Source organism: Cuculus canorus, chromosome 5, assembly GCF_017976375.1.
Source record: "Cuculus canorus isolate bCucCan1 chromosome 5, bCucCan1.pri, whole genome shotgun sequence".
Classification (NCBI taxonomy): Eukaryota; Metazoa; Chordata; class Aves; order Cuculiformes; family Cuculidae; genus Cuculus; species Cuculus canorus.
In genome coordinates, this window is record NC_071405.1 from 643,727 (window position 1) to 657,874 (window position 14,148).

General features: G+C 48.2%; 1 long non-coding RNA gene across 6 annotated transcripts in view; it reads right to left on the bottom strand.

The window, feature by feature from the left end:
* LOC128852330 (uncharacterized) overlaps positions 1-14,148 on the bottom strand; it is a 224,749-nt gene that overhangs the window by 20,740 nt on the left and 189,861 nt on the right. For 5 of the 6 annotated variants that reach the window (XR_008450097.1, XR_008450096.1, XR_008450094.1 and 2 more), the window contains 4 exons: positions 13,906-14,143; positions 10,821-10,976; positions 9,627-9,774; positions 6,916-7,221 (listed from right to left, as the gene is read on the bottom strand). This is a non-coding gene — a long non-coding RNA (uncharacterized LOC128852330). Of the gene's footprint in view, positions 1-1,555; positions 1,714-6,915; positions 7,222-9,626; positions 9,775-10,820; positions 10,977-13,905; positions 14,144-14,148 lie in introns of those variants that run through there. The other variant, XR_008450095.1, reaches the window with a different exon arrangement.

The window sequence follows — 14,148 nt, forward strand, 5'->3', positions numbered from 1 at the left end:
TCAAATCCTGGGTTCAGTGCTGGCTCCCTCACTCCAAGAAGGACGTTGAGGTCCTGGAGCACGTCCAGAGAAGGGAACGGGGCTGGGGAAGGGGCTGGAGAACACTGTTATGAGGGGTGGCAGAGGGAGCTGGGGATGTTTAACCTGGAGAAAAGGAGGCTGAGGGGAGACCTCATCACTGTCTGCAACTGCCTGAAAGGAGGTTGTGGTGAGGTGGGTGCTGGGCTCTGCTCCCCAGTAACAAGGGATGGGATGAGAGGGAACGGCCTCAAGTTGTGTCAGGGCAGCTTCAGATTGGACATCAGGAAAGATTTCTTCATGGAAAGGGTTCTCAGCCCTGGCAGAGGCTGCCCAGGGAGGGGGTGGAGTCCCCATCCCTGGAGGGGTTTGAAAGATGAGCAGATGAGGTGCTCAGGGATCTGGTTTGGTAGTGGACAGGGACGGTTGGACTCAATGATGTCAAAGGACTTTTCCAACCAAATGATTCCATAATCTCCATTTCTATATCTTTCCCCTGTGGGCCTTACAGTGCACTCCTTGTAGCTGAAGGTCTGGAATCTCATCTGCACTGTGAATATTTGTAACTGTGAATTTAAATGATCTCTTCTCCGGTAAAGATGTTTAACAGTCTAAGGCTGGTTAAATCCTTTGCTGGAAAATATTCACAGTGTGAACACAAAATAGGAGCAAAAACTATCAAAGCAGATTTATGGAGACATTCAAAGAAGCCCATGTGGAATACCCATCAGCTCTTCTGATCAGCTATTGTCTTCCTGATTAAAACAGGCTCGGAAAAGATGGAAATCAGTTACTTCCACCATCTTGGGGAGATGGCATTAGCATGCTGACACCAAACTCCCGGCTTCTGTAACTAAAACGCCTTGTTGGTTATGAATGGTGCCCAAAATAGTCTAAAACGTTAGGGTTGGCTGAATTATCAACGCCCCGAATTGTTAATATTTTTACAAATAGAAGCTGTCAGGTTTGTTCTAGATGATTCACAAATTCATAGCACTCCTCAGCTGACAGAATTCAGATCACTGCCAAATAATGGAGATAATAGCCCACAAGTCCCAGAATTTTCCATTAATTTAGGGTAAATAATAATTCAGCTGAAAAGTCAGACTGCTAATTACTCTGATTTAAAGAGCATTTCAATTACCCAACTGAAGAACAGCAATAGTGCACTCAATTTAGGTGGTCAGTCACAGTTCAGGAATAATGAATAGTAAATGATTAATACACCGCACAGAAACAGTCATCATCAGAAAATTATTCCTCTGAAGAATCTGGCAATGCCGGACACTCGCAGCCAATTAAAGGAGCTGGCTGCGAGCTTCACACTGGAATAACGCTCCCACGGAAAGTACAGTTTCTCTCAATATTGTTCCCAAACTGAGTTTGTTCCCTAGGAACACCACATGGATGTGTTAGTGCAGGTGGCTTTTCCCCAGATCAGAGAATCATAGCACAGTTTGGGTTGGAAGAGACTATAGCGACCATCTAGTTCCACGTGGTTTACTCTTTTAAGTGATAGGAGGCAACGTACCTGGGATCAGCCAGCTAAACCCTTAGTGGCCTTGGGATATTGATGTAGGGTCTTGGTGCCGCTGTGCCATCGCAGGGTGGGTGCCAGGCTGGAGGACACATCCAGGGGCGGTAAAGACATGAGATGGGAGCTGGGAAGAGACGACTGCACCTGGCCATGAGGGGCTGAGAAGAACATAGAATCATGGAATGGCTTGGGCTGGGAAGGACTTCAAAGCCCAGGCAGTTCCACCCCCTGCCATGGGCAGGGACACCTCCCACTGGATCAGGGGCTCCAAGCCCCATCCAACCTGGCCTGGAACCCCTCCAGGGATGGGGCAGCCACCACTGCTCTGGGCACCCTGGGCCAGGGCCTCCCCACCCTCACAGCAAAACATTTCTTCCTCAGATCTCATCTCAAATCTCCCCTCTTTCAGCTTAAAGCTATTCCCCTCGCCCTATCCCTGCACTCCCCGATCAAGAGCTTCTCTCAGCTTTCTTCGAGACCCTTTCAATACTGGAAGCTAATTAAATAACAGAAAGACATAAATAAAGAAAGGACTATGAATCTAAATACTATTAATCCATAAATACTAATTATTAACTAAAGTAAATTAGCAACTAATTTCCATTAGAAACTAAGCATTCATAGCTAAAGCACAAAATTAAGGCAAAGAGATGACTTTAAACTGTTTTGAAAGCAGCTTCAATCAGTGAAAAGTGACCTTCAGATCAGCCAAAACCTTTTCGAGAATCTTGCTGCATCTCCCAACCCTTCCTTGGGAAAAGGCAGGGAGGGAGGGAAAATCCCACAGCAGAACTGTTCTCTTCCAGCTACTCAAAAATAACTAAAAAATTGCTCACATTTTAGATCAGAGCGAGCCAAATTTCCATTCCAAATACGAACATTAAGAAAGCAAAACCAAGCCATGTTTTGTCTCAGAGAAAGCAACCCAGGACCATCCCAGCTGCTCTGCACAGTGAGCAAACCACAACTGATCTCCGCAGTCCATCAGACAACCCCGTGTTGTTGTTATCTGCATTTCCCTTCCTTTCAGAATTTGTATAAAATATTTGCCACAGAGCAGCTCCCAGAAATAATCAGTCATACAGTTTAATTACTTATTGCATAGAATTATTCCCATTTGTCAGAAATTCTATTCAAACAAGTCATGCCTTCCAGAAAAGGCACTTTTTTTAAAACGCTTTATCTTAATTACCCAGTTATCATTTAAATATCCTCGCAGGTAGGGTGAGCTGCCCGATAGCGATTCCAGTGCTGGCTGAAGCCCCACGCTTTGCAGGGTCCTCGAGAGCTCCGGTGCCTGTCCATCCAGCCAGGTGGAGCGAGTGGCCAGCGCGAGGCAGCGCACGTGAGGGCTCATAGAGAAGGTGAACATCATAAAAAAAACCCTTCATGCAAAATCAAAGGTTTTGCTACATTTGGCCTCAGCACATGCACGGATCTTCTCCCCAGTGTAAGCAGAGCAAAGAGCAGGGTGGGAGACTCTGGAATCATAGGATGGCTTGGGTTGGAAGGGACCTTAAAGCCCCAGTTCCACTCCTTGTCATGGGCAGGGACACCTCCCACTGGATCAAGGATGCTCAAAGCTCCATCCAATCTGGGTTTGAACACCTCCAGGGATGGGGCAGCCACCACTGCTCTGGACCCCTTCATTCCACCACCCCGAGTCCCAACAGGGAGCAGGGCAGTAACCTCTACTTGAGCCCTGCTGCCATGGCAATTGCTGCATCCACAGATGAGTTAACGATCCCTTAAGTGCTCAGGAGAATTTGTCAAGTTAAAACTTGAGACCACCAGCAAACAGCTTGTCGTGAACAAGGCAAGAACAAGATGTAGCTGAGGTCTCTATGCAATAGATAAAAATACTTGCACAGAGGCAGCACTTTCATGGGGTTTGTCATCACATAAGAATAAATCACTATGAGTATGAGCATACAAATCCTTTTCGGGCTGTTGCTGCTCCTTCACATTTGTCTAAACCACTTAGAATTATAGAAACATTAAGGCTGGAAAAGACCTGCAAAGTTACCAAATCCAGCCCTCAGCCTAACACCACCCTGCCTACTAAAGCAAGTCCTGACTTTCTACTTAAGCAGAAAAACAAACAGATATGACTCTGACACTGACAAGGACTCAGGTCCCACCACTGTCATTTCTCCCTTCTTGGTGAAGGCTCTACTTCGTGGGTCATCTCTGGACTGACTCTTACAAGAAGGAGGTGCCTCTCTGTCCCTTAAACACGTGGGAACAGGACGAGGAGGGCTCCTTCTGCCCGACTTCTCTTGTGATCATAGAAGTTATCACCTTTTGGCCCTCTGAGCTGCCACACAGCCCCACGGACATGGTGCAAGAAGGTTCCTGTATGTTAAAGGCTCATAAGAAACCATTTTTCACACAGGCACTCTGCTGCCTTTTACGTGACTTACAGGAAAGCTGGAAACGCACTGCGTTCAGAAACCTTTTTTGCCTTTGAGGTACCAAAGGCTTTGGCAGCACTCGTGGCACATCTAACTCAGGTCTACAAAGTCCAGGAGAGCCTTGACTGCTTGGTCCTTACGCTTAAGTAGAAACCAGCACAGCCGATGCTGGAGGAGCAGCGCCGTTATGAGTCACCACATGAGGAAAACAGACCTGACAGTCAGGCTGGCTTTTCCTTTGCTATTTGTACTGATGTGTCAGACAAGTACAGAAGGAAATAGGCAACAAGTATGTTTTAACTTAACATGCTGTAAGAAAACAGCTCTGCCAGGACTCCCTTCCCTGCTGGGGGAAGCCTGCCCCTCTCACCCCAGAGCAGGGGTCAGCCAGGGTGGCTTCTGCTGCAGCCACACCGGCCCCCCGTGATTCCCGAGCACCGGGCAGCAGTTCATACATCTCTGTCAGATATCAGCCCTTCCAGACCTTTATTAAAGTATATTACTAGCTGCCCTTACCAATAAAACTCCTTTTCTCCCTGCTCTCCTGAGTCCCCTCAATTGCTGCCAGAGGTATGGCCTCTTCCCAGCAAAGCAGGACATCCCCAACCTCATGAACAAGCAGAATGGGAAACTCTTTATCAGCTCAGACAAGAGCAGTTCTGGGCCCTTGAGAAGAGGGAAGGTCAAAGAGAGATGAAAGGCTTCCAGTCCTTTCCTGATTGTCCTCAGCTTTGGTCTGAGGGAGGTGACCACCTGGGACACTGCTTCACCCACCTAGAGCTGCTCATGGCTTCTTAGTGGACCTGTTTTCTCTGGAAGACTTAAAATACTCCTTCCCAGCTCAGATTATTCAGGTTACCTTTACACAGGAACTTTCAGTTCTTCCCTCTTTTTTTCCTCATCTTCCTAAAATTTTTATTTTATTAATAAAAACCCCTATTATTCTTCCTGAATTCCTCCATTTAACACTGGACCTGGTAGCTCCGAGTTCTGAGCCAAACCTTGTGGTTAATAATTCTTTAGTAATTAATGTCTAGGTGACTCCTGAGGTGGGCTGCTCTCCCTGATCCAGATCACTGGACCTGTAGCTCCTTCTGCTTCACACTAGAGAAACAGACCGTGCTCAGCCACAAAAATCAGGGAAAGCCATCAGAGATGTTGATTAAAATGTACAATCCAACCCACTGACTTCCAGCCTACAGCGCTGTGCACATCACTTCAGTTCTGGAACAACCAAAGCCTCTTGCATTGCCCAAGTGGTGTCAAACACGTTGGATGTTTAGATAAAATGGATGGAGAGATCATTACTGCCTTCAAACTGTGGGATGCTAGGAGGGAGTCTCAAGGGGGCTTGGGAAATCCTCCTTGCTCAGTAAGCAGGAGCTTGCTCTACCTGTGGCCCCTCTGGACACAGACCAGGGATGCCAGGAAAGAAGACTTCTCCCCAGAGGCACCCATGGAGTGATGGGCAGAGGGAGCAGCTGGATAAAGGGCAGGAGCCACGGAATTGGATCTAGAGCTAATCTTGAGATGTTCTTGTTCCTTCCAACAGCAATCCCGGTTCCTGATTCACCACTATGCCTGAACTTCAATAATACTGGTGGCTTTGGGACTTCAAGGAAGGAAGTTTTAATAAAAGCTCGGCCTGCTATTATTCCAGTATAAGCTCTGTGCTGAATTAAACATAAGGCTGAGGAGTTATGTTGACAGAACATCAGCACGATGTCCTGCTGGCCACTACTGAGTACAGGTAAACAGTTTCATGTAATTTTCTTTAAGGCTCATTTCCAGCTTTCAATCAGTCCCACTATCACGTGGCTGGAGCACTGTGCAAAGCAGCTTATCTCCGGCAGTTCTCTGAAATGGGGTGACACGGCTAATTTAGAGGAAAGAATCTCTTGGCTTTCCCATTTCCAACATTATGGCGTTAGCCTATGCTGAAACAGGCGTTCAGCCAGACTAAACTGTGCCCGATTCACACAGATTATCACCCAAAATAGCTGTGTGATAAAGAAAAGCTGAATAACCTGTGCAGACCACTACTGGTATGCAGCTAAGCTGTAACTCTGAGTGTTCATCTCTAACAGCACAGCTATATTCTTTGATAAAATCACATTTTCCAGACAAAGCAAGTGCCACAGGGTGGGGGTGCTTGGGAAAAAAGCACATGCAAGTATGATCTGGAAATCTATCCTCTTAGGGAGAGCAGGGGGATGCAATACACGGAGTCCTGCAGACCTGAACCACAGCGAGCAAAGCGACCGCGCGCCTCAGGCATCTCCACGTGAGTGTGCAGAGACAGCCCTGCGGGGCCGCTCTCACCCACACACACGAGACATCAAATTCAATTCAAGCAAGGCCAAAGCACTGGGAGTGAAGTCCCTGTAATGATGGGACAGTGCAGGAAGAATGGCAGAACAAAGCCAGGGTGGGAGAAGGGGCTGATCAGCCTGTGGAGAGCCTGACATTTCATGTTTGTTCGTGGCAGTGTGAGGTTGCATTCAGCTCAGGCAGTCTCACCACTTCCCTAGTCCAGTTAATTTAGGAAAAGTATTTTTTTCATGGAATCTCTTGGTTGGAAAAGGCCTTTTTGATCATTGAGTCCAACCATCCCTGTCCACTACTAAACCAGATCCCTGAGCACCTCATCTGCCCGGCTTTCAAACCCCTCCAGGGATGGGGACTCCACCACCTCCCTGGGCAGCCTCTGCCAGGGCTGAGAACCCTTTTAGTGAAGAAGTCTTTCCTAATATCCAATCTGAACGTGCTCTGGTGCAACTTGAGGCTGTTTCCTCTCATCCCATCACCTGTCACTTGGGAGAAGAGACCGAGACAATACGCTGCCTCCTGCAAGACAAAGGGAAGCTTCTTCGGATTTTACCCAAGTGCTATGACCAAAACCCAAGGAGCTACGGTCAAAGTAAGGGCTGCCTACAGCCACCTCACCTGGATCAGTCGCCGGGCACACGGGCCGCCCCTGGGACCCCAGGACACCGGGTGCTGCAGCAAGCACGCCTGATGTGCCACAACGTTCAGCCGCCCTTGGCTGCTGCGATGGGTCTCTGTGCAGAGGGGTCATCTCGCAGCGGTAGGAGCAGCTCCTGCAGGTCCCTGTCCCCACGCAGGGCCTGGAAAGGAGGCGAGCGTAGTGCGGGGCAGCAGCCATTTCCACTGACAGAGGCACAGCTTCCCCGGAGAAAGGTCTTGCCCGAAGACTTCCACCAGATTATGAAACATCAATGGCTGTTGTCACTGCACAAAAAAAGAGGAAGAAAAATCCATTTGGAAGGGTCTGTTAATTACTAATCACAGCACAGGCTGGAGGCAGTGCAGTGAATGAACTTGTTAAGGTGAACGAGGGAAAGGAAAGGTGCTGACAGCGATTACCAAGTCAGGAAACAACCCTGAACAACATGAAGAGTTATTAACATTTTCCATCGCACTTAAACAGCTCTCTCTCCTCTCAAGGATTAGGATAAAACCGGTTTGAGGGGACAGCTTTATTGAATTAAAAGCCGGCTTTTAAAAAGTTTGTACCATTAAGTGTTTTCCGGAGGAAAATCCCAGCCTGCCTCCTTCCTTTGCCTATAATCCACCCCTGAAAAGCACTGTCCCAGCAAGGGCTTCTCACTCTGGGCAGGGGTCCCAGGTATTTGACATCAGTCACTAAAACACTTACGCCGTGGTCCTTACTGTGTGTTAAACTAAACAGCATCTTTCCAGCTCCCTGAGCCAGAAGAGCTGAGCAGCTGGAGCCTCATCCCACACTGCGGGGAGATGGATGGTGGCTCCTCAGCCATCTGGCTCCAGGATTCTCCAGGCACAGCCTCAGATCCAAGGGCTGGAGCTCCTCTGCTACGAGGACAGGCAGAGACAGTTGGGGTTGTTCAGCCTGGGGAAGAGAAGGCTCTGGGGAGACCTTAGAGCAGCTTCTAGTGCTGAAAGGGGCTCCAGGAAAGCTGGGGAGAGGCTTTTTACCAAGGCCTGGAGTAACAGAATAAGTAGGAATAGCTTTTAATTGGACAGGAGAAAATCCAGATTAGACATTAGGAGGAAATTCTTCACAATGAGAAGGCCCTGGCCCAGGGTGCCCAGAGCAGTGGGGGCTGCCCCATCCCTGGAGGGGTTCCAGGCCAGGTTGGATGGGGCTTGGAGCCCCTGATCCAGTGGGAGGTGTCTCTGCCCATGGCAGGGGGTGGAATGAGATGATCTTTCAGGTCTCTTCCAACTCAAAACGTTCTATGATTCTATGAAGTTCTACGTGGAAAAGAAAGTCATTTGGATCTCTTGCATCACATGCTACTGCTCAGACAAATGTCTCTTTCACAGCAGCCCTCACCAAGCAGCACTCTTCAGCAGACAGACCAGAGCCTGCTTTGCTGGATCTGAAACCATCACAGTGAGGCTTCCCAGGAGGCTTAATCATCCCACCAGCCTCCTCACCAGAAAAGGAGCTTCTGAGCCTGAGGGAGCAGAAACTGGGAGGCATCAAGCCTGGGAAGATGATGGTCTGGATGGTGAGGTGACAGCAGGTATGGAAATGATGGCAGGAAATTCAAACTAATAAGAATTTCACATTTCTGAGAAAAATAAGAGTTTTGTTTTGTCTTTAATGGGAATGGTAGGTCTGAGACAACTGCACGGCTCCTTTCATGCCACCCAAACCAATGTTTTTCCTTTGATCTCTGTATCATGACAGTCTCCTGCTTGCCTTTAGTACAGCAATTTATTTATATATTTTCAGAGGTGATAAATAGCAGTATATTAAGATAATGGCGGAACATTTGTTGCTATTAAAATGTATACCACCAAATTTAAACGTAATTTAATTTTAAGTGGAAAATAATGATGGCTGTCGAGATGCCCAAAGACAGCTTATTACTCATCCCCATCAGCATTTTTATAAAAAAAGGATTAAACAAAAGAAAAGAAACGTCTAGCAACAGTAGTTTGAAGATGCGCTGTACTAATGGTCAATCGCACTGTAAGATGTATTGAAGCCTTTGGAAAAGGATTGTATGAGTTTAAATTTAGCCGTGTGGACTTAAAATCATAGAATGGTTTGAGTTGGAAGGGACCTTAAAGCCCATCCAGTTTCCCCCCGGGACACCTCCCACTGGATCAGGGGCTCCAAGCCCCATCCAACCTGGCCTGGAACCCCTCCAGGGATGGGGCAGCCCCCACTGCTCTGGGCACCCTGGGCCAGGGCCTCCCCACCCTCAGCGTGAAGAATTTCTTCCTAATGTCTAACCTATATCTTCCCTCTTCCAAATTAAAGCCATTCCTCTCATCCTGTCACTCCATGTCTTTTTGAAGAAGCCCCTCCCCAGCTTTCCTGGAGCCCCTTTCAGCACTGGAAGCTGCTCTGAGGTCTCCCCGCAGCCTTCTCTTCTCCAGGCTGAACAATCCCAACTCTCTCAGCCTGTCCTCACAGCAGAGGTCCTGCAGCTCTCAGATCATCTCCTCTGGACCCATTCCAACAGTTCCATCTCATTCTTATGCTGCAGAATTCCAGAACTGAACACAGGATTCGAGGTACTCTGTCAAAATGATTTGTTTGTTTTAAATTATGCATCCTGTGAAAGGGACTATTGAAGTTTAATGCAATATTTTGATTAAATTCAGTGAATCCAGGAATTCTCTGCCTGGATTATTACCGTGAAAGAAGCCTTTGCTGGGGCATCTGGAGTCTCCTCACTGCCAACACACTGCATGGGTCTCTCAGGCTGCCTCCCAGGGTGGTCAATGCCTCCTGACCAGGAACAGTGGCTTTATGATGCCTTCTGGATTCTGTACTCCATGGAGCTAGAAAATCAATAGAGAGAAAAGAATGTAAAGTATCTAAAATGCATTTCTAGTGCTTGTTAATATTTTTATAACCCATTTTGTTCAGAATTACTCAATACACATGCATACGGAGGGAGTATTTCAATACTGATAATAGCCTGACAGAAGATGGAAATGAGAATTGTATGTTTTGCTTCACTATTAGGATGGATTGTCTTCATATTATAGAGCACAGTCTTATCTCCAGAGATGAAATAATGTATTCACTTTCAGCATGAGCACCGGGAGAGGCTTACTTGGAATGGCACAAGAGCCCAAACATCACTCTAGGACAGAATCCAAAACGTACGCGCTAAGCCGAGTATAGCAGAAGGACAGCAACACCTTTGCTACCATTTCCATTCTGTGACAGTCACACAGGTCACGCTCACCTGGTCCAGCCCAGCTGGTGGCTTCTGTTTCCACACAGAGCAGATACAAATTAAGAATATATATAGAAAACCCTAACCTTCTGTCTTGCCTATGGCTGGGAAAGGGTTAATTTCCCGGGTTTGGTGGCAAAAGAGTTAATTTTCACAAGAAGCTGGGAAGGGACAAACATGGCAGCTGACCCAAACTGGCCAAAGGGATGCTCCATACCATAACAAGATAGAAGTGGAGAGGTCGGCGGGGCAGAGTGGCACAGTGGTCAGCACAGCTGGGCTTGGTTCTAGAGTTTGTACTGCAGCACAGCAGCAGTTTGGAATCACAGTGAGGTCTTTGCTACATGGGAACAGTCATGCATTGTTCTTCTGGGTAGGGAGTGATTTGGGTTCCTTGCCATCCATTTTGTGTGATCTTTCACTGTCATTACTAGCGTTTTACTTTTCTCTTCCTGTGCCGCCCTGTTAAACTGTTCTTATCTCAACCCACGAGCTTTATCTTTTGTTTCTCTTCCTAATTCCATCTAGGATGGGAAGGGTGAGCGAGTGGCCTCATGTCACCAGCTAAGCTCCACATGATTCTTTGCTGTCCAGGTCTAAACCCTCACACAGACACTTTACTCAAATCTATTTAACACCAACCTTTGTGACACAGATGTTTGGCATCTCTTCCCTTGTGACCATTCACATCATTTCTTTATACGCCTCAGCCCTAATCGTCCACCTGTGCCCCCGCAGATCTTTGCTCACCCTCCACCGAGCAGAAGTGGTTTCACACCCAAGGGCAACAGCCAGACCCTGAAGTGCAGAGGGAGGAAAGCAAACAGATTATTTTGCTGCACGAGGAACTGCTTTTTTTCAAGGAGCAAAAGCGCATAAAACCAGAACAGAGAAAAACAATTAAAAAAGTGGTTTAACTTAATTTGTTCATTACATAGGATTGGTTTCACATCCCCGTGAGTTTTGGGATGGTGAAGCCCTCGTGCAATTTGGAGTGACTGTTTCTCTCCTCAGCCCTGCATCATGCACCCCACAAGCGAAAGCCTCTTCCCTTTCACGCGGTGCCATCCCCACAGCCCATCTCCAGCTTCCCGGCCAAGCCTGCCTGAGCAGCAGCGTCAGTGAGCTCTTAAAGCACTACACAAAGCATAAACCATTCAAGTGGGTATTTCAAGTGGGCTGAATGCAATGGAAAGACATAGAAATCATTCTTCAGGCTCTGAAAGGTTTCAATGTCCTGATTTTCTTCCTTAACAGCCACTAAAGGCTTAAAGAGTGAAGAGTAAAATGACCAAGAGGTGAAGTGGCAGAAAAAGATTGATAAGCCAGTATAGCGATATATTCAATAATTTGAAAGGGTAAAGGTCTGGATTTCATACTGCACAAGAGGATTGCAGTCACAGGGCTGCAGGCTGCCTACAAAGTGGTTTGCAACATAAGCTGAAGATACCATAAGCAGAACACGCTCACGGCAGCACCACCACCGCACCATCGTGCACAGCTTCCCACTCCATCTCAGCTCTTAGGGCAGGAGATTCCACAGGGGCCACTGACAGAGCCACGCACGCTCCCCAGCCCATCGTGCACCTCCAGGAGCGGACCAGTGAGCAACACCTGCCTCCTCGTCCTCCTCCATCAGCAGGTGCTGCTGCAGAGCTCCCCACCAGCACAGCAGGGGAAGGGGCGGGAAGGTGGGGAGGGTTGTTGGGGGTTGAAAGCAATATAGGGAAAGACACGTCAAAACAACATAAGAAAATGGCTGAGAAAGTGAAGAACTCCCAGGGAAACAAAGCAAAAAATAAGGATATTTTCATCCAGATGCGTAGGGAAAAACACCTCCAACTTCTCAGACTGTTCCGCAAAACCCAAAATTCATCTTCTAATTTGTGGCCAGGGACCCTGCAAACCCTCCTGACTCCATTCCTGATGGACCAAAAAGGCACGTGGGTGCAACCACCAGTGCTTTGGCAGGACTGCTGGCAGGCTGGGGGGTCCCACAGAGCACTGTGGGCAGGTTGCCTACAACGGCTCCTCCCGCTGACGGGAGCTGGGTCTAGGGCGACTCCGGCACCTTCACACCGGGTTTTGTCAGAGCACGGGCAGTTAACATGCAAACAATATAAAGCGACTGTCAAGTAAGAAATTGTGTTTCTAATTTAACACATTAAGATGCTTAAGAGAAAGGCAAAGGACTGACAACTAAGAGAATTACAAGTGCAAAAATGAAGGTGGCAGCTTTCAAAAGCCTGAGACCAGTTTGTGAAGCGCACAATGCGGATTTCATTCAGCATTCACCTCCCTCTAGAGCCTCGCACCTCCCATGCATAGAGATTCAAACTAATTTCTGTGCCTGGGACGCAAAACAGAGTGAGAAGTCCCTAGGTGAAGCCCGTCAGTAAATGAATATTTGGTTTCCTAAGTGATTCACAAGCTTTCCCTGAGTAGGTAAAGGGAGCTCAGTGATTGCAGTGACTGCTAATGCCCACAGAAACCAAGAGCCTGTTCTGTGCCGGGCAAACGTGCTCGTCTCGCTCAGGCGTGACACCATTAGCCAAGGCGGCTTGAGGAAAGAACAGAGTCCCACCCAGGTCATTCACTTCAGCTCGATTACTAATTACTCGCTGTGGTCTTCCAGTCCATGCGTTAACAGGGAAAAGGCAAAGTAAAGAAGCAAAGGCCAATAAAAACATCTAATAACAGCTTGATTGAGGTATATCTGCAATGATTTAAATGAACTCCCCTCATTATCCACTGCTGTAATGGACAGGCAAACTGCTAGGAGGACTCTGCTCATCACAGCTTGGTTGTGCTCACCTACACTAACGATCACTGCTTGGAGAGCTGACAGCATCAACCAGCACCTGATGAGCCCTCAGTGTGGTCCCCAGGCACCACAAGGTGCATCAGAGCCACAGAACCATAGAACAGTTAGGGTTGGAAGAGACCTCAAAGCCCATCCAGTCCCACCCCTGCCATGGGCAGGGACACCTCCCACTGGATCAGGGGCTCCAAGCCCCATCCAACCTGGGCTGGAACCCCTCCAGGGATGGGGCAGCCCCCACTGCTCTGGGCACCCTGGGCCAGGGCCTCCCCACCCTCACAGCAAAACAGTTCTTCCTAAAAATCTTATCTCAGTCTCCCTTCTTCCAGCTTAAAGCTGTTCCCTCTCACCCTGTCCCTGCACTCCCTGATCAAGAGCCCCTCCCCAGCTCTCCTGTAGGCCATCGAGCACTTGTGACAGCGAGTGCAAAGGTGACTTAGTGCCTCGGTGATGTTCACCACTCAGACACATCTTTTCCTCACCCACAAATACTTACTTGATAGATTTTCAGTGGCCTCTGAGTACAACTCATGGCTCTTCTGAGCAAATTAGAGTGAGTGATGCTCCATGCCAGACAGCACTCCCAGTGCCACCTGTGTTTACGGAGACACACGTGGAGTGGCCAGCCGTGCCCACAACCAAACGTGATTAACAGCCCCAGCAGACAGCAAGGAAGCTGGGAGCACTGAACATCACCCCCAGGAGACAGGCTTAACACACGCTGCTAATTGCTGCTTGGGTTTATTGCATTCCAGTCACTTCATTCCAGAGAAGCATCCGCACAGCTCCTGCCATCCCGACCAAGAGCACTGCAAATTGAGCACAGTCACCCTGAATTTCTTTTCCCCATGCTCTTTTGGAAAAGACATATTATGTGACACCTACTGAAAATTGAGCGGTACTTACCCTGGCCATTCAGAATTTAAGCTCCTGAAGAACTGCAGATGAAGGATCACAACTCAGCAGAAGAGCCTACTTTACCGCTGACTGATTGTGCTCCTCGAGTCCCCTTTGCCTCCCATTTCTGGATGAGGGGTGGCAGGAAGGGAAGAGAACACCACTCAGTAGCTGTGCAAGTAGAGCAAGGGTTGCTGCTGCTCAGGGCCCCTCATCTCAAACTGCTTCACTGTGTGCAGCTTATCTCCTGAG